Raw genomic sequence first — 8,418 nt, 5'->3', positions numbered from 1 at the left:
ACATTATGAAGTCCAAAAAATTAAGTGGTCAATTGTGTTAAGATAGGACTGGATAAGTAAGACAGGGCTGATTTCACAAATAAAACTCTTCTAAATTCCCACTCAGAGATGCAGAGCTAGAAATAGCATCTTTCACGCTCTTATAATAAAACAAACAAACAAACAAGCCAACAAATTGCAAGTTCATGACTTTTTTGAACCTGTCAGAGAACTTGTCACAGGGTAACCAGGTGGCTCAAAATCTAAGATGAGAGAGGCGTCTGCAGGGAAAGAGTAGGCAGGAGCACAGATGTACCTGGTGCAGACACATGTAGATACTAGTAAGAATCCCCCTGGGAGATTAAGGGTTGATGGAGGAAGCCAAGTGTACACAGATGGGAGAGTTGAAGCACCTAGGGGCCACAGAAACTGGTGAATCTGCAACCTTTTCAGGCTTTTTCTCCACAAACCCTACTGAGAACTTGCAGAAAAGTTTGGAGAGAGTCCTAAGAAAGTGTCCTAATTTGGGAAGGGAAAGAGTAGCTGCTGAAGGCTGGTCCCAGAATTCTACCTGGACCTCTCCCACTGATGTTCCCCATCGAATGAAGGGCAGCAATGTAGCTGTTTATGGTACTAGTGAAAACCCATCGTAACCGGAGAAGGAGAACAAGGGAACATGCTATACCACCGGGGGAGAGGCAGGAGTAAGGAAAGGTTGGGCCCATAACCACAGCCAAGGGAGGAGCAGAAGCCCTGAGATGGCCATATCCCTGGCAGGCTTAGTCTGCTGAGAGTGCCTGGAAGCAATGACACTCCAGTAGCAACGAGCACATCTAATGCTAATGCTTAGATATTGGTTTCTAAATACCATTCTTCAAGAAAAGAAATCAGGGTTCCTCAGAGAAGTGGTCCATTCCACAGCTGAGGTAGGAAAAATACAGGATGACCCTGGAGCATTTGGAGGTACCAGAAAGCTCAGTAGTGAGAAAAAAATAGGCTAGTTTCATGTCATAATTTAAGCAGCAAAATAAATAATGATAGTATTGGATTATAACCCAAAGAATAAAGTAAATATCCATGAGTCTTTACTGATGTAAATAAATAAGTGAATAAATATGTAAATGGAGAAGAGGTAGATTCTCCTTATAGAACAGCTCCAAATAATAAATGTTGAAGGAATGAGGGAAGTAGAAAAATTACCATTAGAACATAGAAAAAATTGCTACAATCAAGATCCACTGATGAGTGTTCAAAATCTTCAGACGAAAGTTTGAGAAGAGTAAGAATATTTGTCTCAAAGTGTTTTTCTCCTAATATTTATTACCTACAAAGGGAAAAACAGTAACCTTAACCAAGTGATTTCCTGAAATACATAGCAATATCATGTAATCCCTGATATGATTCACTGCAGAGAGCACACCTCCTCTGTGGTATCCTTTCAAATGGAGCATAACCTCAATCTAAGCATAATGCATTTCTTAACATTTCTAACTACATAAAATGTATATCTAAGCATATTACAAGCTATTTGAAGATAAGGGTGTCAAGTGTGTTTCTTTTTCTTCATTTTTAGTCCATCAAAAAGGAGATACAGTGGAATACAATCAAATCCTTGAAAAGAGAGAATAAAATGCCATCCATAAGTGCTAATGTAATGTAATTACTGAATAATGTATGTGGCTCTGAGCTTCCTTCCTCCCAAGGTAAAAAAAGAATTACAAAGAAGAAACACCAAATTTGGTGAGAGACAAAGTTTTCCATACCAACAGGTATTTTTGTGCCATTCTGAATGTGTGCTTTGAAAGAGGGAGAAGGCACCTGTAATTTTACTCCTAATGTGTAGTTTACCTTTGAATGTTCACGCTTGTGTGAAGATATGTTTTGTATATTTGTAATCACAGTGTAGATGTCATTTTGTATTGTTTTATTCACTTATGTCACTTATTTTCCATCTTTCTACATAGGATTCAAAATTATCATTTTCATGTTTATATAATACGCTGTTATGTGAAAATGCTGTAACTGACCTATGCATTTCCCTGTTGTTGGACATTTAGGCACCAAATATTTCTTGGCATTAAGTTTTGGAAGAGGTTTTTTATGTGGGATCCCCAAAAGGGGATATGGAGCAACAAAACAGACAGTGTCAGTGACAGCACTTACACAAAATGCAGAAAAGAATTTCATGTGACTCTTTCTGATGATCGCTCTCCATAAGAGGTGAGGGTATGGTCCAAAAATGTAAACCAGTGAAGTAGATTTACCAATCTCAGCTCAGCTCAACTATTGCAGCATTGATTTGTTGGTATCATACATCTTTGTATGCCTTTTGTGTTTAATATTGAATCTTTCATATAACTGAAGCTCAGTAAATGCATGTCAATGTAAATATATGTCCATCTCCCTCATTATTCCCTCTCTGTACCTGCCTTCACTTTGGAGGAAAATCCACCTCAAAACCATATTATTTCTAATCTTTAATGTCAGAGTCATGTGGGTAAGAAACAAAGTACAGTTGACTCTTAAACAACTCAGGGGTTAAGGATGCCAGCCCCCCTGCCCCAGTCCTGTGCAGTTGAAAATCCACATATAACTTTTGACTACCCAAAACCTTAACTATTAATAGCCTACTGTTGGCTGGAATCCTTTCCAATAACATGAACAGTTGGTTATCTCATATTTTGTATGTTTTTATGTATTATACATTGTATTCTTACAATAAAGTAAGCTAGAGAGAAGAAAATGTTATTAAGAAAATCATAAGGAAGAGAAAACACAGTTACAGTGCCGTATTTATTAAAAAACAATCCATGTATAAGTGGTCCTGTGCAGTTCAAACCCGTGTTGTTGAAGGGTCAACTGCACTTACACGCAACAGAGGAAATACAGAAATGCCCCTGTGTTAGGAAAAATAAAGGAAAACAAAAGCAACTCTTGAAGCTACAAACCACAAATACAAATACATTTAGTAGCAGAGCAGGTAATATTCTTCAAGGACTCATGCTTTCCCATTCCTCACCTCCAAACTAAATGAAAACTCCACAAGCTTTCAATGTTCTCAAGTTGATTATGTAGATAATTAGAAATTATTTTACTGTTGGGCTATGAGAAACTCACCCAGGTCTAACAACAACAAAATCTTTGTAAAGAAATCAAGCTTTCTAAAGGGCCAGATGTCTGCATATTTACATAAAACTACATTTCTGAATATACTGTTTCAATCTCTGAGTTCATCAAGGAGTTCTTAATCTTCCCTGATATGTCTTCCTTGTAAATATCTTAGTCTTTTCTTTTCAATTAGGTTCTTCATGATTAGAGATGATTAAAAAAATTAACAGAAAATTTTTTGTAAATATTTTCATTTTTAGATTTTCTAGCCATGAAAATATATTTTCCCTTCTTTGAAAGTTTTGTTTTTCTAAGTCCTAGAATTCACTTGTGACTCAACTCAAAATTTACATTTCTTTACTATGATAAATTTCAAGATTCTATCATAATGTCTTGGGTATTCTGTAGTTTCAACACTATATATGTCTTAGTATAAAACTGGAAGTTTTCCACTTGCCCTTTTTTGATTTCCATCAACTCTGAAAAATTATCAGCTAACATTTCTTCAATATTGCTTCTTTATTATTATTTATATTATTTCCTTCTGGAACCCTGATTAAATGCATCTAGGACAGTTTCATCTGCTCTTCATGTGTTTACTCCTCTTTAACATCCCTATCTCTTGGTGGATAATTTCTTAATATGTATCTTTTATCCAACCAGTTCTTTTCTCAGCTGTGTCTAATCTGTTCATACCATTTTAATTATTATATTTTATTCTTCATTTATATGTTATTTATAATTTATGTTTCATCTTGCCTGTCATTTGCCTAAACTAATTTATCCAAAACGTCTGTGTGTGTGGATTAAGATATGTTACAGTTCACTGCCTGTTGTTGTTTTTTTTTTAAAGATTTTATTTATTTATTTGACAGATAGAGACACAGTGAGAGAGGGAACACAAGCAGGGGGAGTGGGAGAGGGAGAAGCAGGCTTCCCACCGAGCAGGGAGCCCGATGTGGGACTCGATCCCGGGACCCCGGGATCATGACCCCAGCCGAAGGCAGACGCTTAATGACTGAGCCACCCAGGCGCCCTCACTGCCTGTTGTTAATAACCTGCCTTTCTAAGTAAGCATATAAAATAAAAAAATTTTAAGGAAATGACAACTATTTTTTTAGTATTGTCCCATGCAATATTTGGGATATACTTATACAAAAAGGCATTTGTTACCTGTCTGAAATTCAAATTAAACTGGGTATCTTGTATTTTTGTTTAAACCCGGCAATCTGAGGAAACACTGAGGCACTGTGCTGAGTAATGTGACATTCTTTACTCATTAACAATAAAATGAAAGACACACTTTGCCAGTTTGCAGTAATCATGTATGGTAGAATCTAGACATTTTGTCAATAGTTATGTCCAAATTCTTTGTGAATCCCCTGATTCATGAGCATGGGAATGTTTGCCCAGGTTTTGGCTTGCTCCCAAATCATATATGTACCACAAATCACGTGTAACCTGGAGGTATTCTCACACTTCTAAAAAGCTCACTTACCAGGTAAATGACTTGCTCCCAACAGTTTTGCAATGCAAGATTCAAATTAATACTTTAGAAACATGACAAATTATTACTTGTCATAGACCTTTCCAGCAGGTTGCAAACTGTCACAATCATAAATGTGGAAAGGATGTGATCATCATAGCAATGACTTTCACACTTGTTTCCATAAGTTCTAGGTTCCTCTGAGGTATTGCTAAGGCCACCAAGAGGCAAAGTTTTCAGTTCCTGATTGAATACTGGTCTCTCATTTTTTATCTGTTACATGTAATTGGTGAGAACAAAACATTTCATTTGAATAAAGTCTTTTGCTATTAAGAAATAATTTGAAAACCAGTAATTTGGAAACATAGAGGGTTTGGGTATAAGAAAAACTTGTCTTACCCTGGGTTTGGGCACTTACCTTTTATGTAGACTTAGGCTGCTTACTTAACTTCTCTAAACCTTTTCCCCAAATGAAAAAAAGAGATAATGATAGAACTTTCCTCATAGCTCTTTTTCTTCCCTTTTTCTTTTTCTTTTGATAAGAACATTTAACATGAGATCTATCCTCTTAACAAATTTTTAAGTGTACAATCCAGCATTGTTAACTCTAGGCACCATGCCGTAGAGCAGATCTCTAGAACTTGCTCATCTTGCACACCTGAAATGCTCTAGGCATTAAATAGCAACTCACTCTCTCTTCCCCCACACCTCTAGCAACCACTATTCTACTCTATTTCTGTGGGTTTGACTACTTTAGAAACCTCATATAAGAGTTGTGTTTGTCTTTTATGGTTTATTTCGCTTAACATATGTTGTCCAGATTCATCTATGTTATTGCAAATAGCAGGATTTCCTTCTTTTTAAAGGTGAAATAATATACTGTTATATATATACATATGTATATGTAACATTTTAGTTATCCATTCATCCATTGATGGACATTTAGGTTGTTTCCATATTTTTGGCTATTGTGGGAGTGCAGACATGTCTTTGAGATCCTGCTTTCAATTTCTTTAGATATATACCCAGAAATGGGATTGCTAGATCATATGGTAAGAAAAAATGAGACAATTAACGTAAAATGTTTAGGACAGCAGCTGGTACATAGTACATAAACAATAAATGTTAGCTATTATAATTATTATTTTATGTTAAAAGTAATCTTTGATTCAGTTAATAATTATAGCTTCTGCTCTGGGCCAGTAACAAATATACTTTTGTTTGTGTAATCTTCACACCCCCCCGCCCATGTGGAGGTCATTTCATTCTTATGCCACAGGGGGGAAAACAGACTGGGCAGCTCAGTGAGCAGCACTGTGCATTCAGCTATGAGTGGCCAACTAGAGTTTTGAATTTGGGTGTCCTGAGTCCAAGTGTGATATTCTTTCTATTAAACCCAAACTTTCTCCTCCAGAGTCAACAGGAGCATGTTGATCATGATTTATATTATCATTTAAAATTTCAGATTTGTGGGGCGCCTGGGTGGCTCAGTGACTGACTCTTGATTTTGGCTCAGGTCATGATCTCAGGGTCGTGAGACTGAGCCCCACATTGGGCTCTGCACCCAGTGGGGAGTCTGACTGAGATTCTGTCTCTCCCTCTCACTCAGCGCCTTCCCTCTCTTTCTCACTCTCTCTCAAATAAATAATCTAAAAAAATTAAAAAATATTTTAGATTTGTGAATTTTGGAGTTTTGCAGAAGACTTGCATTATTAAATAATTACCAGGGTTTTCTTTCCAAGAATCAATGTCAATATGATTAATATAAGTGATCAGAAGAATTTTTAAGGGCCTTTGATTCAGGTGCGTTCTAATTCCTTACTTCCTGGACTCCAGAGGACTGTGGTTTGCTGCATTAATTGATGTAGCCTTCAGGAGTGGAGGAAAGCCCCTGTCACCTCACCCTTTGAAGAATCCTGCATTACTTTCTTATAATTATTTCTGTAGGTTAATGACATCAAAGAGCATTCTGCAGCAGATAAAGTGAACTGCTTCTGATAAATATATCATTACAGCAAATCATACCAAGTAGCGCTTCTTTTCTATGCTGCCAAAATACACAAATGCCTTATTTTTTTCAAATGTTCCAAAAAATTTTGTAATTAGCATACCAGCTCATCCTAGTCATTGGGAACGGTGACATAGAATTATTTCACTAGAGATTTTTCGTCTGCTTGTTGAACTGGCTTCAATCTGAAATATTTTTTCTTTGCCTGAATTTCCATTTTTATATTTCCCAATAAAATATTAATGGAACATTGATAAAACATCTCTTTTTAGTACCTATTATATTGTTGCTCTTTGTGAAACATCATTTTGTGTCTGGCACATTACATATATTATCTCACTTAATCTTTATTACAACCCAACAAGGTAGGTCTTATTCCATCTTAAAGATAAGGACACTGAAGACAAGGGAGTTAAAACTGCCCACCTAAAGTTTCACTGTCTGCAAATGAAGAAGCTAGAATTGATTGCCAGGTTTTGTTAACTCTGGAGGTGAAGGTCCTTCTGGATATAAATGCAAATAAGTGCAAATCTCAAACATCCTGGCCTCCAAATACCATTCTCCACAAAAGATGTACATGATTATAGGCATATAGGAAAGCATCACTTAGGGTGTAGTGGAAATCAATGTAATAAACAGGGTTATAGCTAACATTTACTGGGAGTTTATTATGTGCTAGGCATTGTGTTGCACTTTGCAGGTATTAACTAACGTAATACTCCCCAAAACCCTTTAGTTAAGTATGTTTTTATACCGAAATTAAAGACGAGGGAACTGAGGTGTAGGTAATTGTCACTCTCATAAACTTCCACATCTAGCAAGTGTGAGTAAAGGCCTCCTCTCTATCCCAAGATGATGCAGTGATTTGGGTTCTAGTCACTCCCTTTCTTTACTTGCCAGGTTCTGAATCTGTGCCATATTTTGGATGCTGGCAGAAATTGTGTGTTGACTTAATCCTGGGGGATTGGAATCTGATTTCTTATTCAGACTTTCTTTGTATCTTTTGGAAGTGAGGGAGAACATCTTCCACACTAATTCTCTGTTAATCTAGTCGATTTGCTGCATGGGTCTGTAAATAATGCTTAGTTGCCATTTGAAAAATGCATTTTTCTATAATTTAAAACAAATACCCTTGATTCACCTTTTAGAAATATATGTTATTAACCAAGCGCTTTTCATTTTATTTATATATATTATTCACATATTTGTTAAACCTCTCTGTGGCCAGGGTGCCTGGGGGGCTCAGTCAGTTAAGAGTCTGGATCTTGATTTCGGCTCAGGTCATGATCTCTGGGTGGTGAGATCGAGCCCTGCGTCGGCCTCTGTGCTAGGTGTGGAGCCTGCTTGGAATTCTCTCTCCCTCTCCCTCTGTCCCTCCACTCATGCTTGCTCTCTCTTTCCCCTTCTCTAAAAAAAAAAAACAAAAAACAAACCAAAAACCGAAAAACAAAACAAAACAAAAACCCTCTCTGTGGGAAAGCTTCTTTTACATTTTGCACATTACTTACTTTTTCAAAACACTAACATTTACTAAATTTGATATTAGTCTTTGCTTTTAAATCAAGTTATAATTGACATAGAGCATTATATTAGTCTCAGATGTACAACATGATGGTTCAGTATTGTATATATTGTGTCTATTAACATCGTCACTATACATAGTTACAAAAATTTTTTTCTTATGATGAGAACTTTTAAGATCTATTCTCTTAGCAACTTTCGACTATGCAATATATAGTCACAATGCTGTGCGTTACATCCCCATCACTTATTTATATTTTAAAACTAGGTTTTCATCATAATTTTTAAAAAACACAAATCGTTACATCCCTATCCT

The sequence above is a fragment of the Zalophus californianus genome, chromosome 8, assembly GCF_009762305.2.
Source record: "Zalophus californianus isolate mZalCal1 chromosome 8, mZalCal1.pri.v2, whole genome shotgun sequence".
Lineage (NCBI taxonomy): Eukaryota > Metazoa > Chordata > Mammalia > Carnivora > Otariidae > Zalophus > Zalophus californianus.
This window is presented reverse-complemented; position numbering follows the sequence as displayed.